Raw genomic sequence first — 23,168 nt, 5'->3', positions numbered from 1 at the left:
TCACTGTTTCAAATTTACTAGTAATTAAGACAGCTGTGTGAATAATGAAACATGCATAAGTCAATTTTCCCTCCCACCATATATTCAGGGAATTTTGACCTGAGTTTATAAAAGATCATACATTCACACAAGGAAGTTTGGATGTTTTTTTTAATTTAAGGAAAATGCCATGATAAGTTCTTGCTTGTACCATATTTGTTAATTGTAGAGAAGTTAAGTGATACAGTATTTAAAAAAATTTTTAATGTTTATTTATTAAAAAAATTTTTTTAACGTTTATTCATTTTTGAGAGACAGAGAGAGACAGAGCATGAGCAGGGGAGGAGCAGAGAGAGGGAGACACAGAATCCGAAGCAGGCTCCAGGCTCCGAGCTGTCAGCACAGAGCCTGATGCGGGCCCAAACCCACAAACCGTGGGATCATGACTTGAGCTGAAGTTGGATGCTTAACTGACTAAGCCACCCAGGCACCCCAGTGATACAGTATTTTTAAAGAAGTAAATTAAAGTTGCTCAAACCCAGTAGTTACTATTATAAAGTTTGTATTTTATTATATACAAATTTATTCAAAACTATATTCTATATAAATGCATTTAAATTTAGGGTAATGATATATCTATATCTATAGAATAGATAGATATAGATATAGATATAGATATAGATATAGATATAATTTTTAAAGACAGAATTTCAAAGTGAAGTATTAATTTGAACAGTATTTATTGGCATTTTTGTACCATATATGAGACATTATGGCAGGTATGGGAATGGAGATGTGTGTAAAGCATAATCACTTTCCTCAATACACAGACTAGGAAGTAAAATAAAGAAGATTACTGAATACTTGCTATATACACTAGAAATTAATAGGTTAAAAATGTATAAGAAATACTATTTTTTGAGGGTGAGAATGAATCATTGTCAAGGGGAGGGGGCCGAGAGATGGGGAGACACAGAATCCGAAGCAGGCTCTAGGCTCTGAGCTGTCAGCACAGAGCCAGACCAGGGGCTCGAACTCACAATCTATGGATGACTTTCACCAGTGACAGCTGAGGTAGAGAAGCACCAGTCTTGCCTTCTATGGCATGAATGTTGATGTGTTGAGGGATTATCAACACTCACTTTCTCAGGCCTCATCTTCAACATCTCTCTAAACCCTCTGGGTAGCACCCTCAGGAACTTCTGCTTTCTATAACACCACTGCACAACAGAAATACAATGACAGCTACAAATTTCATTTAAAATTTTCCAATAGCCACATAAAAAGTAAAATGAAACAGAAGAAATGAATTTTAATGGCATTCTAAACCAATATACCTAAAATAATGTTTCAATATGTAATGAACATAACAAAAATATGACAAGATCTTGCTACAGGTTGAATACTTATTTGTGTCCTCCCGAAGTTTATATTTTGAAACCTATGTAATGGTATTTTGAGGTAGGATCTTTGGAAGGTGATTAGGTCATGAGGATGAAGCACTCATGAATAGGACTAGAGTCATTATAAGAGACTCCAGAAAGCTCCTTCACCCCTGCTTCCATGTGAGGACAGGGCAAGAAGACAGCCCGTCTATGAACAGGATACAGGCTCTCACCAGACACTCTATCAGTGTCTTATCTTGCACTTTCCAGCCTCCAGAATTGTGAGAAATAATTTTCTGAGATTTAGAAGCCACCCCAGTGTATGGTATTCTGTTATAACAGACCAACAGACTAAGACAGGTCTCTTACATTCTTCTGAAGGCCTTGAATTTGGTGTGTAATTCATACTTACACCGCATACTTACATCTCAATTCAGATTAGCCACATCAAGAGCAGAGTAGACATACGGGGTTAGCAGCTATCCTATTGATCATCACAGCTCTGCAAAGTGTCCTCATCTGTGTGTTTGTCTCAAAAAGGTAACTTAAAATCTGGCAGCCACATCTCATGGTAGAGACACACAAAGACAGGAAGGTAGAGACACACAAATAAAAATTTGTTTCTATGCATGCCAGTATTTCTTTATGTATCTCCTGATTTTGCTCCTTCCTTTCTTTTTTTAAGCAGAAAATTATATTGTACTGATCCATCTTGGGAAATGCTGTTTTTATTTACTTGTTTGTGCCCTTCCGTGGTATTTTCCATATTACCCCATGCACCCCCCCCCCCACTAATGACAACTTATTTGAGAATGCCTATTTAATGTTGCATTTCCACAATAATTAACATTTATTTTGTTCACACCGCGATCCTCAAATGCTGAAGAGTCAGCATGAACACTTACATTCTCCAGTTATTCCCAGAGGCAACTGTCCTTTGCAATTTGATGTAAAGTGCAGGTGTTAGAAATAAAAGTGGTCCTGAAAGCAGAGCTGTTGGGCACCACTGTTATGTTTTATTCTTCTTCTGGCTTGAAATTTGATGCTTTGATGGAACTACTATCTGCACTAACTTGACAAATCTCCCTGTATATACATTTAATGGATGAAAAGGCAAAGGCAAAGAGGAAAGATTAATTAGCATGTCAGAGGTCACGTAATGATACAGCGACAGAGACAATAACAGAGGTACGTACCCAGGAAAATGAATTTGCAGGAATTTACACAAAATACTTGGAAATTTAATTTTCCTTGGTAAGAACCATAACACAATACAAAGAACAGGAACTTCTGGACGCCAAACACTTTATATGAATTTAAACTGCTCAGTCATATTAGCGTCATGTAAATGCTTCTGTATTACTTTTGTGTTTGTTGTCGATCTTTGTCACAGGAAAACTGATTGTGTCTTTATATTGACCTTTCTTTTTTTTTTTTTTTTTTTTTCAACGTTTTTTATTTATTTTTGGGACAGAGAGAGACAGAGCATGAACGGGGGAGGGGCAGAGAGAGAGGGAGACACAGAATCGGAAACAGGCTCCAGGCTCCGAGCCATCAGCCCAGAGCCTGATGCGGGGCTCGAACTCACGGACCGCGAGATCGTGACCTGGCTGAAGTCGGACGCTTAACCGACTGCGCCACCCAGGCGCCCCAAACCAATTTTTGTTTTTATATTTTTCTGTCATCTTCAATTTCTATATTGACCTTTCTAACAGTTGTTATGTGTTATGTAATCTAATGATCCGTGAGATCATTACCTGAGCCCAAGTCGGATACTCAACCGACTGAGCCACCCAGGTGCCCCAAACATTAAAAAATTTTAAAAAAGAGAACTTGCAATTATAAATTCTTTCTCTGCCTTTTTGAGATGTAAATAATTACATATATAATGTTTTGTATATAATATTATATATGTAGTTTTAAACATATATAGTTTTCTTACCAGCTATACCCCAAGACCTGACCTTCACTACCCACCTGCTTGTACTCACTGACCTTTGTCCCACATTGTTCCTTAAGCTCTTCTTTCCAGTTTATCACTTAACTCAGACAAATGGAAACCAAAACCACTCCTCAAGTGATAGCAACTCTCCTGAGAAGATCTCCCACCTGCCAAGACCACCCAGACCAGTTTGGTCAAAACCTTGAACTTGTACCTGCACAGAAGGACCATAGAGTGACTCTGACCCACAACAACCTTTACCAGATTATAATAGTAAAACCTCTGCCCAAGGAGGAACACAGGCCTCATCTACATAACATACAATGTATGAATAGGCATGTCTCATTAAGGTGCAGGTGCAGCCTTATGCCTGTCTCTACATATGGTGACAAGGCTTCCCTAAATATTCATCCTAACCCTGGGTAAAGGAACCCATTCACCCTTGCTCAGGGAGTCATGGCTTTGGAAGTTATTCCCCGTGATCTCCTTATTTGCTGCAAATAAAGTTTACTTTGTGCGACAACTCACCTGGTGTGTCTGTGGCTCACCAAGAAGTGAACTCACGTTGCTTCGGTTACAGTTTTAGATATACATAATTTTGGATATGTATATAGCTTTAGCCATATATATAGTTTTAGGTATTACATAGTTTTAGGTATGTGTATTTTAGGAATACATTCAAAAGCAATAATCAAAGATTTATGAATAAGGATACTTAATATATATGTATATATATATTATATGATTCTAAGTCTTTAGTGGTTCAACAGGAAGTTCTGTCTGGTTTTCATTTTCATATTAAGAATACAGCTTTGAAATGTAGCTCTGAAATGCATATATATATATATATATATATATATATAATTATTCTCAGACGCAGTACTTTGAAAAATTCATTTGATTGTTTATTTTTTATTTGTATAGATTTTTTTTAAAAATTTTATCTCATTTTTCCATCATGATAAGTAGACTTATTATTATTTTTTTGATCTTGGTTCTTTACAATACAATAATAACTTCAAACCCAGTAAGGGTTTGGAATGAAAATATTGTATCTTGAAATTTAATCATGATTTTATATGCATTCTATCTGAAATATGATTTATTGAAACAATCTTTGTCTTCAGAAAGTATCCTGTATAATTTAAGTGAAATATCTTTTGTGAGACTAAAGAAAAGGTGTAGGTTGTGTATTTTCTCTTAATAATATCCTGTTATCCTTTTATAAAGCTGCATAAGAAAGACTTCTCTTATGTTTGTGGGAAGAATAATTGCTAAAGGGAGATTGGTGACAATATAATTATATAATGTATCAGACAACATCTTAACAAATCATTGTTTATACCATGGCTCATTTCTGCAATGAAAAAATAACACAAAATGAAAAACAGGTCTGATTCTCACTTCATTTCAAAAAGTAAATGTCAACATATTTGAATATAATTTCTACAATTTCAGATTGTATAACTTATGATGGTATCATTATAGGAAGTGGGAGCTACCATTCTCCATTAATATGGTTTGATATTTTTCCAAAATAAAGTGTTTTGATCTTATCTTCAAACTAAATATATTTTCTCATGAAATATCTGCACAATTCCTCCACCTCAGAGAATATTCAAATATTATTCAAGAAAAGCTAGCACTGATTATGAAAAAGATAGAAGTCAAATTATCAACCATTTTATCTTTATTCAGTTATCATTTTATTGAATATCTGGCATATAGTAGGGTCCTTCATAAACACTTATTAAATTAATCTTGCATATGGTAGTTTCTTTTTTTTTTTACAGTTTAATTTTTAGAAGTTCAATCTCTCTTTTTAAAGATAATTATAAGAAGTTTTTATAAAATAAATTTACAAGCACATTACTCTTTTACCAATTACCTTCCATAATAGTGTCTGAGTGACTAAATGTTTTTAAATATACTTCAATAGCATGAATATATTTTTGCTAATTATCTTCATTGATACTCTGCCTCTTTTCTTCTGTCACAAAAGAAGGATTGCTTTCTTATTTTCTGGTTCCTTCCCTTTCCACTTGAAAAGAACCATCATTTCACTATTGAGTCTCAACTCACCTGTATACTTAGCTGTTCCTTATTTATAACACAATTTCTCTGTCTCTCTATAGGTTGAAGTCTATTCTATATTCAGGAACCTCCCTTGACTTTACATTCTGTTCCAGTTACCACTTTTTGTCACAGTCTGTTCCATTTTTGAGACACATTTTTATTTCTTTCATGGTTTCTACTGATAAAAGCCTCAAGGCTATGGAATAGTTTGATAGTAATTCCTCATCTTGAAGATTCACATACAATGAGTTGTAAGAATTAACACGTGAATACTATACATATCTGAGGTCCGTGGTTTCAATTTCTCCTCAGTTAATTATTTATTTTCATGTAATTGTCTTGAAATGTTGTCAAGCTTCCTCTCTCTTGCTCAGGCTTGTGGATAGAATTTTACTAGCTCTTTTTTTCATGATGGTATAACTTCTCTGACCCCTAATTTTCTTCAGGAAGACCAGCTCCAGCTCCTTATGCATATGTAGCCTATTGCCTCAACCCTTCTTGAGTGACTATCAAAACCCCAGACCTCCATACTCCAACCTGGTCCGATTTCAACACTGTTTTCACACTCTATTTCAAATTTGCTACCTTTGGATTTTCACCCTCTATTCTCTTGAGATATGCATTCACTTACCTCTTGTGTATCATCTATTGCTTAGTTCTTCTTTCTTGGTTTACTATTTTAGGGAAGCACTTTCTGTCCTAGCTCCCAAAGTACGGAAGAAAAGATGAATAAAAGGTAAGATTTTGAGACCTTAGATACTTTGCAATATCCTTATTCAATATGAATGCTTGATGGAAGGGTTGTCTTGGGATAAAATATTAGATTGGACATTTTCCTAAAAGTATTTAAGACTTTTTCTCAATTTTCTTCTACTTTAGAAGTGGCTACAAAAGATCTTATATTATTTTTGTTTATGAACTTTGATTATAATTGTCTGTCATTCCTTCTGTGTGAGTTTTAAGACTATTCCTTTATACACAATATTTTAAATATTTTGTGTTTGATAAGAGGGTTTTTTTATGTGCTGGGATGATTATTGATGAGTTGATCCTTTCAATCTAAAAAATGATGATTTTTGGTTATGGTAACTTATTTGTCTTGTTTCATTATATATTATAAAATTCCTTTTTTGCAGAGTGTTTTGGATATTAGAACACATGAGATAATAAAATAGAAAATATGTGCCTTTAAGTAGTTTATATTCTAATAGAGGTAGACAGATTTTTAAATATATATGTATGTTTATATATATGTGTATATATATATATATAGGCATTTAAGCATGGCATGGGTAATGATTAAGAGAGAAATCAAAGGTAAGTAATCAAACAAGTGGATAGTAGGACATGAATTCAGAGGTGAAATAATGGAAGTAAGGTAGATTTTATAGGGACTTAAGGGTGTACAGTAATAATATAGTTATTTGCATAAACTAAGACCCTTTTTAAAAATGAAAATATGAATTAATAGTAACTATGCAAGGAAAATAGGCATAATCTGAAGTTTTCTTGGGTAAACCAAGACATAGGTTCACCTTAATTGTACATAATTTTAATACATTTCATGTTACTTTGAGTAAAGTGGGGAGACAGTCCATGTGTGTGTGTGCGTGCGCGTGCGCGTGTGTGCTCACTCATGTGTGTGCAGGTGAGTGACATGATAATTTTTAAAGGGATAACCATTGTTACTGTGTTGAGTCCATATGGTAGGAGAACCAGGGTGAAAATAAGGAGACAGGTTAAGAGTCTCCTGTGGTAATCTGGGTGAGAAAAGATGGTGGCTCTGAATGGGGTGATGGGTGTGGAGGTGTTGAAAAGTACTTGGGTTCTAAATATATTTTAAAAGTATAAATGCAGGTTATCCTGCTAGATGGGTGAAGGCAATGAGTAGGCCATTAACTGGGATTCTATTTCTTCCATGAGAGTTTGAGGAAGCACAGAAAGAACAAGAGAGTTAAGAACGCAAGGAAACTACAATGATTGTTGTTTCAAGGAAACTACAATGATTGTTGAGCTGGAAAAGGAGGGAAGAAAGACACTGAGGGGGAAGGTGCATTGAAAAGTGAATATACCAGAATACGATACTAAAGAATTCTAGGGACTGTCAGAGGTGGACTAACAAATAGAGGAAGTGAGCCAGAAAAATAAGGTGTTTTTTTGGTTTTTTTTTGTTTTTGTTGTTGTTGATGTTTTTTTTTTTTTTTTTTTTTTTTTTTCTGTTTTTTAGAAAATGGGAAAGTAAAAAATGAAGAGTTGACATTCTGGTACTGATAAATTCTAGGAGGTTATGACACTTGAAAATGAGTGGTTGGCATTGAATCACGAGACAGAAGTTAAGGAACTGACAGAATTGCAGCAGAATCATCTTGTCTGTATCGAAGTAACAGTAATTAAAACATGAATGATGTTGGAGATAATTACAAAAGCCAGGAGCTAAATGAGTTTGGAAGTAAAAGCGAATGGCCTTGAAAGCCAGTGAATGAACACAAATGTGAGGTGTTAGTAACATAATTTGATCACATGATATTCAGTGCTGGATTTTTATGGGGAAAGGAATACACATGGACTAGAGTCAGCATCAGCCATCAGCACAGAGCCCGATGCGGGGCTCGAACCCACAAACCATGAGATCTGGACCTGAGCTGAAGTCAGAGCCTTAACCAACTGAGCCACCCAAGCGCCCCTCAGTTTCTTTTTTTTAAAGTTTATTTATTTATTTTGAGAGAGAGAGAAAGCATCAGTGGGGGAGGGGCAGAGAGAGAGGAAGAGAGAGAGCATCTTAAGCAGGCTCCACACTGTCAGCACAGAGCCCAATATGGGGCTTGAGCCTCAAACCACGAGATCACGACCTGAGCTGAAATTGGACACTTAAATGACTGAGCCACCATGCACCCCACAGTATGCCAATTCAGTTTCTAACACAATTGTTTACCATCTTTGTGACCTTATAGGAGTTAATTAACATCTCTGCGCATTTGTTTCTTCATGTGAAAAATGAGAATAATACTACTAATATGGAATTTTTAATTAGGAGAAAAAATATGAAAGCTAATAAATATTATTCAAAGCTCATAGATATTCTTTTTACCATTAGTATTATTGCACCAAAACTAAAGCAGAATATTTCAATTTGTAAGCATTCATAATTTGAGTTTCCTTAAAACATTGAATCATTATGTGAATTGAGAAATGAATTTCTGCACTTTCTTTTTTATTTCATTCTGAGAAGGCTATCTTTGAAGCATATAGCTATGAACTCCAGGAATTAATTTTCCAAAGTCAGCATAGACACAAAAAAGAACACATGATATAATTAAAAAGGAAAGTATCATGCTGCTACATCAGAAGCAGAGTTTGAAAAAAGAAGTAGGGATGTCATTTCATGGTGGGAAGCAGGAGGAAGGAGGCTAATTTTTTTTTTAAGAAAAGAAATTAAGACATGTTGAAATAGCACTCAGCCTGCAAAGTCAGAGAAGGTTAAAAATATTTATGTTATTGTTGAACCAGCAAAGAGGAGGAGTCACCAAAAGGTATCTATAGGCTTTAATGACAGAATTTTCCACAGTTCACATTTGAAAAACCTACATTTCCCATTATCTAGAATTGAATTTATTTGTGCAACGATTTATAGGAACATAAATAGCAAGAGTAGTTTATGACACTTAGCTAAGATTTTTACTACTACCTTTGTAAGTGGGAGGGTTGGTAGTAAAACCCCCAATAAATGGTACTTATATCATTTTATGTGCATTTGTAGATAAATACATAGATGCATAAGTTAGCTTTTGCTGCATAACAAATTATTCCCAAATGCAGTGGCTTAAAACAACAGCCTGTTATCTCACAGTTTTGTTGCTCAGGAATTCAGCCATATCTTGGCCAGGTTCTATGGTTCAGGGTCCCCAATCAAGGTAATGGCCTAGATGGTAATCTTAACTGAAGGCATAACAGGCTGCAGGGCTTGAAAGCAGGGAAGGACTTGCTTCCCAGCTCAGTTATTATCATTGACAGGATTGATTTCTTTAGAGGTGGTTGAAGTGAGAGACTCAGTTTCTCATTGGCTGGTGGCCACAGGCTTGCTCAGTTACTTGCCACATGAGCCCCTCTGCAGGGAAGCTCACTATATGAAAGCTGGCTTCCATCAAAGCAAGAAAGAGAACAAGAGAAGGTGAGCAAGAGAGAAGCCAAGGTCTTCTTGTTGCCTAATCTTTGAGCTTTTCACCATATTCTATTCATAAGTAAATTACTAGGTCCAGCCCACACTAAGGGGTATGGATTATGTATAAGAGTAGAATACTAAAAGGAGAGGGTCTTTGGGAGCCATCTTAGAAACAGACTGCCACAACAGACCATATATACATACCCAAATATGTATATAATAATAATATCATGTATCTTTATGTATATAATTATGCTGTATACATTATTTATATACATATTTATACACAAATACAGGTTTACATAAAATTCAAAATATAATTAATAATTACATATAATAAATATATATTATACATACTTATTTATAAATATACATATGCAAGAATATACAAATAGAAATATATGTTTATGCTAAATACTGAGTAAACAATACATTTTTAGATTTAGGTTTATTTATTCTAAATTAACCATTTTGGTTGCAATTAAAATGTTCAGAGTATACATAACTTCAAATATTGCTGGAGTGTTCTTGAAAATGTGTAGTTTCAGATTTCACTTTTTTTTTTTTTAAACGTTTATTTATTTTTGAGACAGAGAGAGACAGAGCATGAACAGGGGAGGGTCAGAGAGAGAGAGGGAGACACAGAATCGCAAACAGGCTCCAGGCTCTGAGCTGTCAGCACAGAGCCCCAGGCGGGGCTTGAACTCACGCACCGCGAGATCATGACCTGAGCGGAAGTCGGACACTTAACCGACTGAGCCACCCAGGCGCCCCTCAGATTTCACTTTTAATCAAGAATATCACGTATAGAATTTGTAGAGCAAATGAAGAATAGTGCTGTTTTCAATACTGGTGGCTAGAGTAACCCAATTTTGGTTGGCCACAGATTATTATACCTTTGACACCTTTATTTGCAGTTATTTACGTTTTTTTAAGAAGATTATCTTCATTTTTTAAATTTTAAATTTTTATTTCTTTTTAATTTTAGAGAAAGAGAGCATGACACAAAGGGTGAACAGGGGAGAGGGGCAGAAGAAGAGAGAGAGAGAGAATCTTAAGCAGGTTCCATGCTCCGCATGGAGCCCAATACAGGGCTTCAGCCCAAGACCCTGGGTTCATGACCTGAACCAAAATCAAGAGTTGGATCCTCAACTGAGTGACCCACCCAGGCACCCCTGATTATTTTCATTTTTTAAAAACACTTTTGGCAAAGTAAAGTATTTCAAGGCGTTAATTTCTTCGGATTTTCTTCAAACATTATTTTCAAGTTATGAAGCTAGTGACATACTAAGTGACAACTAATTAATGATAACCAGTTAATTTCTAAACAAATATGTACAGGAGCCCTTGTTTCATATAAATATGAACATAAGAAAAAAACAGTAACAAGTTAAATTTCAATTATTATCAAAGGCAACAGAGGAAAAGAAATATTAACAGAATGGGTATATTGGCCATCTTACAAAAAAATGATCCCTAAGATAAACATTAATGTGATTAATATATTTCAAAACACGTTATATTTTAATATTAAAAATAGCTTGCTGTCAGAAAATTGTTGAATTATCTCATACTCTTCTGGGGGAATTCTAGTAGCAATAGTAGTACATGTTCTTCAAATAAGGGAATTCACATTTTCTGGCTCATGGCTAATGTTACCTATAATAATAGCAACTTTCAAATGAATGTCAAGCTTGCTACATTTACAGAGGCCCTTTGGAGGAGCAAGCTAGGGAGGCTCATATCAGTTCATTTTCAGAAATCCTCTTTTGGGCTCTGATTAGTCAACTATTAGATAGTGTAATTATTCAAAACCTGAGGTGAAATTCAAAATGCTGTATTTAAGAAGCACTATGGCACTGTCAGTCATCAGGGAGAATAGAGCTGACTCTTAAGTGTAACCAGAAGATACTGTTTGAATGACAGCTTAGGATAATAGAGCAGACTATAGCGGTTATAGGTGTTCTACAAATTACCTTTCAATCAATGGCTGCATGGGCATACTCATTTTCAAATTGTAATTCATATGGAAATGTACTGTGGCAGAGAAAGAAGTTTCCGAAAAAAAAAATAAATGTAATTTAAAGATAACGATAAAACTTGATCAATGTGAAATAATGTTTGCTAGCCCTATTCTCTATAGTTTATGATAGATACAATACATACTAGAAAGTAATTTAAAAATTAATATCACTTAGGAAACAGCACTTTAGAAACACAAAATACAGTTTTTTAACAATGATAGTTTAATCTCTCTCCTTGCTTCTGAATAAGGCCACCAAAGTCTTTTTCATTTATTATCACTTATTTACTAAAAATCTTAGAGTTGCAAGGCATCATCACAACTACATCCAGAGTGTTAACAGCACTATTCTTTTAGCCCTTGATTTATCATCTTTCATCAGATTCCTACATGTGACCTTACTACTGCAGGGATTACAAAGACATGGGATAAATACCACTTGAGACAAAATGTATACAAAATATAAACATAAAAAAATATGCAATAATAATTCTGTAATGAAACACTTGTTTATTTTCTGCCATTTGCAAGCCTGGGAGCCCTCTTTGTAGTAGAGGGGCAAAGGACTTTAGCTTTCCTGGGGCGCCTGGGTGGCTCAGTCAGTTAGGTGTCAGACTTCAGCTCATGATCTCACAGTTTGTGTTTGAGACCCTCGTCCAGCTCTGTGCTGACAGCTCAGAGCCTGGAGCCTGCTTTGGATTCAGTGTCTCCTTCTCTCTCTCTGCCCTCCCCTTCTCTCTCTCTCTCTCTCTCTCTCTCTCTCTCTCAAATAAATAAACATTAAGAAAAATAATTAAAAAAAAAAAGACTTTAGCTTTCCTTATGTCCACAACTGATAATCCCACTTCTGTAAATCCCTTCCTATCTAGAATTTCTATCATATGTATTTCTATCATATGTATTTTCCCCTTTTTAAAAACACAATTTCCACTTTTCTCATTATATCTCTATCCTCAACTGAATTCTCTTCTACTTAAAACTAACCAAATTAAAAACTTTGACCTTCCATAACAACTTCCTCAATATTACCATTCTTTCATAAGCAAGATTTCTGACATGGTGGCCCACATGTTATATTCACCACTCGCTTACCTCCCATTTATCTGGTTTACCTACTGAAATTTGGTGTTAATCCTTCCCTCTCTGCGAACTCCTATGGACATTTCCCAGTATCTCAAATGGAATTGCATCTCTAAGGGATTACATATTCTGAGCAAATTTCTACCCTCTATTTCCCTTTCTCTCTGGGTACACCTTAGTCCCTTAATGAGTAGAGTGATAGAGTTGGTGTCAGGTGTTGTAATAGTGGGAGAACAAAGCAGATTCCCTCGGGAATCAGCTCTTATACAATTGGAGAATAATGGTGGTGGTAGCTGATCAGTGCTCTGACTAGAATGACTTTGTATATCTGATGTAGAAACAGCAGTGGGCTATTTCTTCTAGTTTACTCCCTGTTATGGGTTGAATTTTGTCTCTGAAGTCTTTTTTTCCCTTCAAATCTTTATTTATTTATTTATTTAGAGAGCGTGTGAGTGAGTGGGGGAGGAGCAGAGAGAGAGGTAGAGAGAGAATCCCAAGCAGGTTCCTTCCTGACCGTGCAGAGCCCAAGGCAGGTCTTGAACCCAGGAACCGTGAGATCATGACCTGAGCCAAAATCAAGAGTATGGGGCTTAACTGACTGAGCCACTCAGACACCCCTGAATTTTGTCTCTCAAAAGATGTTGAATTCTAACCATCAGTGCCTGTGAATATGACTTTATTTGGAAATAGGGTATTTTTAGTTGATCAAGTTAATGTCATTCAGGCAACCCTAATCCAATATGAATATGTCCTTATAGAAACGGGAAACTTGGACAAAGAGAACATCGTGTAACATTGAAAGCAGATCAGGGTGATGCACCCGTTGCCAAGAAATGCCAGAGATTGTCCAAAAACAACCAGAAACTAGGAAAGAGTCATGGAACATATTTTTTGTCACAGCTTCTCAGGAACCAGCCCTGCTGATACCTTGACCTTGGACTTCTAGCCCCCAGAGCTGTGGAATGATACATCTCCGTTGTTTAAGCTACCTAATTAGTGGTACTTAGTTACATCAGCCCTAACAAAGTAATTGTGAAAATAAATAAAGGAAAGTTCATTAAAAATGGAGTTGGGAAAAAGAAAATAAAATAAAAACGGAGTTGGGAATCCCTGAAAGGGGACCTCTCAGGCACTACCACCACCCCTAAGAAGCAAATCTGGAATTCTCCAACTGGGAGAAGCCTACTTTACACACCTTAGTGTAGGGAGAAAAAAGTTTCTCCTTGCCCAGCAACAGTTCAGCCAATGAGAAGCTGCCACATCCAGCCTGTGAAAAGGTACAACAGCCCCTCCAGCTTCCTTTTTTCCTCTATAAAAGCAAATCCCTCCTCTGTTCTCCAGACTTGCCTGTGGTCAACCAAGGTTCTGAGCTGTCAGCACAGAACCCTATGCGGGGCTTGAACTCATGAGTGGTGAGATCATGACCAGAAGTGAAGTTGGATGCTCAACCTACTGAGCTACCCAGGCACCCCTAGATCTTTTTCTCTTTCTTTTCTTTTGTTTCTTTTCTTTTTTTTTTTAAGGTCAACATAATGAACTCAAATTGGTCAAACAAAGTGTTAAGAGATCATTATATTCCGCTTCTGTCAGTTTTATTAGAAATGCACTTGTAGGAAAACTTTTTTTTTTAAAGGATACATTTGTTTCCAACAATGAAAAATTTCTGGAATTGTAAACATTCATGAATTTTTTAAATGAGTAATAAAAGAGACTTTATCAGGTATGCAAGAAGGTTATCATTTTAGACTATAGAGGTTTAAATAACATTTATTGCAATTTATTACTGTAAAAACAGAACACACGTTATATACAAAGTTGAAATAAAATGCTGATGTATATGTCAGCGTGAAAAGCATTGTGTCCTGGCTCTTGGCACCGATGCACTAAAGAATTAGAGACTGGCTTCCAAAGTGAAAGCAGAAAATGGTTTTATTAAAGCAACAGTATATTCTCTAGGGCAGAACAAGCAGGTTCCCTGAGGTAGAACCAGTCTCTAGGTTGTTTTAGGATTGGATTTTTTGCGGTCTCTAATGGAGGCTGCTTCCAATCATTTGGGGGACTCCTCCCACAGGTTTGGAGGGGGAGTTTTGATCCTAAAAGATTTGTACCAGACTAGTCATGGCAGCCCCTCCCCATTGGGGATGACTGTAACCCCCATTAAATAATGGGTGTAAGGGTCACCCTGGGGCAGAGGTGTAGAGGTCTCCTCTTCCAGAGTGCATGCTCTGGTCCTGTGGCTCTTGGTATGTTAGCCCTAGCGTCTTGGAAGCCACAAGGTCAGAATGTTGTGCCCCTGGGCTTCAAATGTGTAACCTCTTTATATCATCATCCTTGCCTCCAGTTCGTGTCTAACTAACTGCCTACTCTATCATTCCTCCCTCAAGGACTTGGGACTCTGAAATCTTTCAGGTCAATGAAGGTTCCTCAGGGCATTCCTTCCACTGCTTACATCTAGCTTTTACCTAACATATATATGAAGGCATAATAAAAAATGGCCCATGATATCACTTTCCAGAGATAAATATTATGCTCATCCAGCTAATTTTTTTTTCTATTTTTAGTTATAGTTCTATAATCTTATTTGAAATGTATCATCAGTATTTCCACGTGTCATAAAGTAATAATAGCAAAAAATGTTAGCTATTATATGCATATCAATTGGGCACCTATTCTCTGCCAGTATGGGATAGTATGGATTCATCTTATACTTTGACATAAACATTATATTTGTTTTCATTGTTAGCTGTTAAAACTGAAAACTTAGAGATTTTAATTATATAAACATTTTTATGCTTCTCTGAATATTTCTCTTGTGTAAATTCTTGGGTCTTTATACTGCCATTTAAAATGCTTTTGGCAAATATTACAAAATTGCACTTCAACAATATTATATTAAATTACAGTGCATTTAGAAAATTATGAGTGTTCATTTGGCTCAACCCTACCAATACTGGATGTTATATTAAAAAACAAAACACAAAACAAAACTAGCAATTTGGCAGCCATATTGTTAGTTAAATCTAGCAGCTAATTTACATTGCTTTAAACATTAAATAATTTTGAGTCATTAATACTCTTTTTTAATTACCTTTTGCAATACACATTGAGCTGTTTCTTTCTGAGATTGTTCCCAGTGAAAGATCATATCCTGGTTATATTCCGATTATATAATCTACCCGTTGCTTTGCTTTAATTGATTAGATAAAATTCAGCTGGTAGACCCAACTGGAACCATCAAATTATCTTCCTCGGCAATTTAGAATTGGAAAACCACAGAACTCAGTAAGTTGCCATTAGTATCTTTAGGAACTACTATCAAGTTGGGTTTGAGCAGCCACTGCTGGATATGTTCATGATGAAGTAGATGATGGAGGGTTACATATGTTCACTATTCCAAATGTGCCACATCAGCATTGTTCAGTATGATGGCTGCTATCTACTGCTATGGTGGCTCTTGATTATTTGAAATGTGACTAGTGGGGCTGAGGAATTGAATTTCTAATTTCATTTAATTTTAATTAATTTAAATTTAAATAAATAAAAACTATTGTACTGAACAGTGCGATTGTAGACCGAAAAGGCTGAAGGTTGCATACAGAGAAAAAAGAAGTGAAAGATTCTGTTGCATTGGAGAAATGGAGAGAATTAATGATAATCTCTAAGTGCTTTTGAGCTTCATGTTTTTTTGTTCCAGTTCCCGGTGAAGTTAAACTGTATATTTCCTGCTCTGAATTCAATGATACTAAATGCTAGCATCATAAATAATAATTTAGGTCTTTTTTCAGGTCATTTTTCCACTTGTGTTTTCTGCTTGACTCAAACTGTGAAACATACATTTTCCTAGAAAACTGTTTATCCAACTGGGAATTTAACAATGATAAGAATTCACTATTTTCTTAAAGAACATTTTCTTCATATGGGATGGCGTGTCTCTATTTTGTTGATAAGAATAGTCTGCACTCCTTAATTATTTTTTCTGTTTACTAGCTAAATGATTTCTGCTTTTTTAGTTTTTTTTTCTTCCCTCTTCCTATTTATTGTAATTTGAATAATGTCTTTAATGCCATATAAAGAAATAATTCTTCTAAGCAGCAGGCCAGGTGTTTTTCTATCAGAAAAATTCTACCTGAGCTAAAAAAAAATATTCCAACCTTACTTAAACTCTTTCAGGGAATATAAAAAACTAACCAAACTATAACTGATGTTTACATCATAATACTTATCATTGATATCAAAACTAGAAAAAAGTATGAGAAAAAATTATAGGCCAATGTCATTCCTAAATATGTAAAATCTTAAGCAAAATATTAGTAGATCTCAGTAATGTATAAAGAATATATCATGATATAATTGGGTTAAGCTCAGGTGAACAATTCAAGATTTATTGAAAAATAGTTTTATTTAAAAAAAAATTTTTTTTAACGTTTATTTATTTTTGAGACAGAGAGAGGCAGAGCATGAACAGGGGAGGGGCAGAGAGAGAGGGAGACACAGAATCTGAAACAGGCTCCAGGCTCTGGCCTGTCAGCACAGAGCCCGACGCGGGGCTCGAACTCACAGACTGTGAGATCATGACCTGAGCCGAAGTCGGACGCTTAACCGACCGAGCCACCCAGGCGCCCCGAAAAATAGTTTTAAATGTTGCTAAATAATTACAGATATAAGTAAAAACCACAGAAAGAAGTGCTTTATAGGACAACATTGTCAATAGTCCTAAAACTGATGAGAAGTCACAATGTAATTATAGTTAAAAACCTACAAAAATTCTCATAAAAGTGGGAAAAATTGATTGCTTTATCTACAATTTCTGGGTCAGCAAAGGCCAATTAGAGCAAAGATACTCTTGATAAAGAATAATAAGCTTATAAGACATATTCTATTAACTGTCAAGAATTATTATTAATTATTATTATTTAAACCCATACAATACTAGTATTAGAATAGTGAAATTGGCTCTAGGAACAGATTACAGAGCCCAGATATTGTCCCATACATATAGAAAAACTTTAATTTTGAGATATGGGACATTACAGACCCCAGAGGAAAAGAGACACTGGTCAATATATGATGCAGAGAAAAGTGATTACCCATATAGGGAAAGAAGTCACAGCACTCACACTATGCTCAAACAATTCCATCAACGTGAAAGGTCAAGCTTTAAAAAACTCAAAGAAAATTATATACAAATATTTTTACGGCTTTAGCATAAGAAGGGGTATTATGAACAGGATAAATTTGACTACAATGAAATTAGAGAGCTCTCGCTCTTCCTCTCTCTCTCTCCTGTCTCTCTCTCCCCTTGGTTCATTAATGTACACTGTGGGGATGTCAAAGAGGCAAATCACAAGTTGGGGGAAATGTTTGCACCAAAAATGATCAACAAAGAATTTTGTACATGTGATGACAATACTGAGTGCTTCTACAAATTCATAATCTTAATAACAACAAAACAATAGAAAAATGAACAAAAGATATAGAAAGGAAACATTTCTTTACTCATTCACCAGATATTTACTTAGCATCAACGTATACTAAACAGTGTTCTGGATGTAATATATGTTGTTACAGAAAAAGCACATAGATTCTTTATTCTCACAAAACATATTCTAGTGGTGGCAGACAAAAAATAAATGAAATAAATAAGTGCAATGGAGAAAATAAAGTAGAAAAGGTAAGGTAAGGTAAAGGGGTAAGGAGATTTCCATTCGAAGGAGGTTCTCAGTAAGCAAGTGACCTTTGAGAAATGATCTGAAAAAAACAATGAAAGGCACATCATGAAGTTGTTGGGGGAAAAAAAAAAAAAACACTTTCCAGGCAGAAGGAAACCTGGGAGCAAAGACTCTGAATGTCAAGTGTGTTTGATAAACTCATAGATCAACAAGAAGCTTAGTGTAATTAAACTGGAACAAGAGAAGACTTGATAAAATGAAGAAGGAGAAGTAATTGGGGATCAGGACAAATAAGCTCTTATCAGCCACAGAGAGACTTTGGTTTATATCATATGCACTCAACTCTATTCACATCAGAAAAATGAAAGTTCAGACCAAAACCAATATTATTTTATGTCACTAGAATAAAAAAAACTGGTTCACAATTACAAATGTTGGCAGGGATATGAATAAACACCAGTTCTTGCTGGTAGAATTCTAAATTCTAGTGCACTCTTTGAAAGCAATGCATTTATTGATGACCCATTAATTCCATTTCTAAATTTATAGAGGAAGCCTTGTATACATGCTCCAGGAGATATATACTAGAGGATATTCATGATAGTACATTTATTGGATCAAAAATTGGAAACAAACAACCCAAATAGCCTTACATATAGATATACAATGAAGTGTTGTATAGCAAAGAAAATAAATGAACTAAAACTGTGGTAAAGATAAACTTTATATCTATAATGTTGCATAATAATCATGTTGTAGGAGACTATATTCAGAATGTACCATTTTTAAATGCTTATAAAAGGGTAAACATTTATCTTATTTTATGGAAATATAAATATGGGATAAAGGAATACAAAAATATAAGAAATAACGGACACAAATTTCTTAATGACAACCTCTAGGGAGATGGTGGGGTGGAATGGAGAAGGGGAAGGAGAGAGTCAAAATAAGCAGTTGACGATACTGGTCCAGTTCCCAAGTTGAGTACTATAGGGGCCCAGAGCATGCTGCCCCCAAATGCGCCACTTTGACATAAAGATGATTTTGAGGTAAAAGTATTCAAAACCCAGCAGATGCAGGAAAAGTGCTTTCCCTCCCCCTCAACCACCTAACTTTACATTGGAAAGGAGAGCCTGTACCAGGAAGAGAGCTATTAATAGAGACTACTCTTTACCTAAGGAACTTACCTGCATAGTACAGCAACCTTGTTTTTCCAAACATCTTTCACTTTCTTGTTAATGAGCTTTTCCCCCCTTTGTACCCTCAGACTCCCACCCCTCTCCTTAGCTCATATAAGCTTCATGTTGTTTCACTGTCCTTGGAATTTCATGTCTATATGGATTCACCATAGTATGCCTATTAAATTTGAGTTTTTCCTGTTAATCTGTCCCATGTCAATTTGATTCTAGGTCTAGATAGAAAGACCATAGTGCAGAGGAATGTCTCCTTCCCTGACAGTACTTAGTGCATAGGTTTTGTGAAGTTTTTACATATATATGCATACATACATATATATGTATATGTATGTATGCATATATATGTATATATATATATGTATGCATATATATGTGTATATATGTATGTATACATATATATGTATACATATGTGTATATATATATATATAGAGAGAGAGAGAGAGAGAGAGTCTATCAAATTTGTTAATTAGATCTTTTAACTATAAGTAATATGACAAGCATAATAAAATTTATGCAAAGGCAAATGATTCAGTGTGATTGTCTCATATTATTTTAGATTCATATTTAACATTTTCCTAAAGCATGATGTATTAGTTTCCTCTGGCTTTTGTAACACATTAGCACAATCTTAGTGGCTTAAGCCAACAGCATTTTATTCTCAATTCTGCAGGCTAGACATCATAAATCAGTCAGGGCCTCACTCTCTCTGGGGGCCTAGGGGAGAATCCATTCTTGGCCCCTTCAGCTTCTTTTTGGTGCAGCATACTGGGGCTCCCCTTGGCATTTGGCTGCGTCACTCCAATCTCTGCTTTGGTCTTCGTATTGCCTTCTCCCCTCTCTGTGTCTCCACCTCTTCTATCTCCAGTCTCTTTCTGCCTATTATAAGGACATTTGTTACTGGATTTAGGGTCTACCCTTTTAATCCAGGATTGTTCATTTCACAAGCCTTATTCCCATCTGCAAAGACCCCTTTTCCAAATAAAATTAACAATCACAGATTCCAGGAATTTGTTTGCATATTTTTGTGGGCACCTTCTTCATCTGACCACAAATATTTATGATATTCAATGATTATTACTTGATTATTGAATCAAGTTAACAAATCGAGACTAGGGCTTTTACAACTCATTAAAATGTGTTCCTTAAATGTGCTATATAAATTAGGCAACTTTCATAAATTTCTAAGCATGTGAAGGTCCACACTACCTTGAAATCGTATAGAGCCATTTCGTAAATCATAGAGCATAAAAGTATCTCCAGAGGTCAGTTACTGTCTTTCCTTGCCTGTGGGCACAGCTACATTTAAACTAACACAGGAGGAGAGGTGTCTGTTCTGTTCTTAAAGATTTCCAGCAAAAGGGATTATATATCCTCTTCCAGCAACACATTTTGGCATTTCAAGCATTGAATATTTAAAACCTAACTTTTACATTCCAGGGGCATGGGGAATAGTAAAACCTTTACATCTTGCACATTGACTGAGAAGTTCCAACAGTCATTAGAGGAGACTGCAAATATGAGGCACAGAAGAAAAACTAGAACAATGCACAGATTTTTATATTACCACTGATATTATGAAACTCAAATACAGCTTGACATACCCATACGTTTTGATCTTGCTTTTTCTAGTCTTTTGAGAAAAAAAAAATGAATTCACCCTTAAAACAATTTAGCCTGAAGTGATTGAAAATATATGAAGAAAGGCTTTCAAGTTCATGTCACTCCCGCTAATTTTTCTCTCTCCTACCATGTCACACTGAGACAGGGAAGAAAGCATGACATGAGGGTAAGGGGAGGATCACAAGCAAATGCGGAAATGAAAACTAAACATGAAATAATATGGTTGTTCTCTTACAGTCACAGAAAGTTTGACAATTTCACTTGATAAGATATAAAATGGACGTAGATTTGTTCCAAAGCTCTGTTGTTTTATGAAAGAGAGTTGATAAAGATGGAAGGAGCACAGTCAGCTTTGCTCGCAAAATATTTTGATTATCTCCTTTACGTTCTCAGATACATTTTCCTGACAGCATTTCCACTGACACATAGCTCAGACAACATCCCGCATTTTACAGAGGCAAGGATAGCATCTGATTCATTGTCCTCGGAAATCGGGTAATTTGGCAAGTAACTGCATTGCTGTGTCATTCTAGAGATTATGCACGATGTGGTGTGAGCATTCTACCCTCAGATAAAAAAGTGAAAACGTGGGGGTGGAAATGGATCTGGCCCACCACCTAAGTGTGCTGGCAGTGGAAAACAACTCTCGTATATTTCCATACTACTGAGATTCTAATACCTACTGTGTAAATAAGATAATACAATCTGTCTGTCTGTAAAGCAGAGACCTAAGTGTTGATTCTTAAAAGTTTCCCTGAGACCTTCTTTTGGGAAAGAATTGCTTTAATCCCAAGAGGTTTCTTGATTATTGGTACAAATTGTCTAGTATTTCTTGTATACATCTTACTCACAATCACTGTATTTAATGCAATAACTCTCGATTTTTTTTTTAATGATGGTAGTTTGGCAAAGTGCCTATGCTTTGGTGATGTTGCTTAATCACTGTACTTTAAAGAATGGCTTATAGGTGACATGCATAATATCCCTCAGGAATTGTTTAGCATCTGATACGTTTAGGATTCAGTCAAATGTGAGTCTGAAGTCTGAGATAATAAATTACCACTTGGAAAAATGATGTCAAGCAAAGGGACTGCAGCAACGTAGCAGCTGCTAGAAAAGACTGATCTACAGGAAAAGAATCAGGAATGGATAGAGCATCTTAAAATGTGAGCATTCTGGTAAAGGTCACATTGTATTTTCGTCTCCTTGAATATACTTCAAGATGAAGAATAATATCTCAAGAGGGTTGAATGGCATGTGATTTTTATGAAACAGTTTCTTCCCAGATACATAATTGTTAGATGATTACAACTGTTCCTTTCTTCAACTTCGAGTTTATAGGAGCAACTCACAATTCATTCTTTGTGAAAGAGTTTGTCTTTTCTACTCATCTCTAGGGATTTCATGAGCTTATGTTTGCCAGAACTAGGAAATTTTCTTCAATCAGGTAATGGTGAATAATGTCTTATAGATTAGTATGGATGTGGAGGGATAGGGGAACAGAGAGAGGAGGGTAACACACTGAACAATGGATTAGCTTTGCTCATGAAATTAATCTTCAGAAAATTGTACATTTCTACCTTAATGTTAGACATACATTTCAATGTTTTGGATTGCAAACATAAAAGAAATGCAGTCAATTCTTCAGTTGCAAAGTCTTTGCTTTAAAATTTCTTCTGTAAATAGTTTAGGACAAAAGAGTATTTTTTTTTTTTTATTTTAAGAGTATTTTAAATTATGGCTAAATCTCTAGCAAAATAGGAACACTTATTTCAAGTGGGGGAAATTATTACTTAGTCATGTCTCTGAATACAGAATGCAGTCCAGGACAAATCTTTAGCCATGGTTCACTGTTTAACATCTTTCTTTTTAAATTCTTGATCTTGAGAATGCAAAGAATTAGCCAACCTGTTCGTCTTGTACTTTCCTTGTTGTTTCACCAGGCATGTTTTCTTGAGGAGGTGTGTAGATAGAAGTAGAATAATAAACATAATCGAAGAAACTTAGAAATTCACATTGAGGGAACAGTATTTGGGGG

This window comes from Panthera pardus, unplaced genomic scaffold (assembly GCF_024362965.1).
Source record: "Panthera pardus isolate Hobbes unplaced genomic scaffold, ASM2436296v1 HiC_scaffold_7, whole genome shotgun sequence".
Taxonomy (NCBI): Eukaryota; Metazoa; Chordata; class Mammalia; order Carnivora; family Felidae; genus Panthera; species Panthera pardus.
This window is presented reverse-complemented; position numbering follows the sequence as displayed.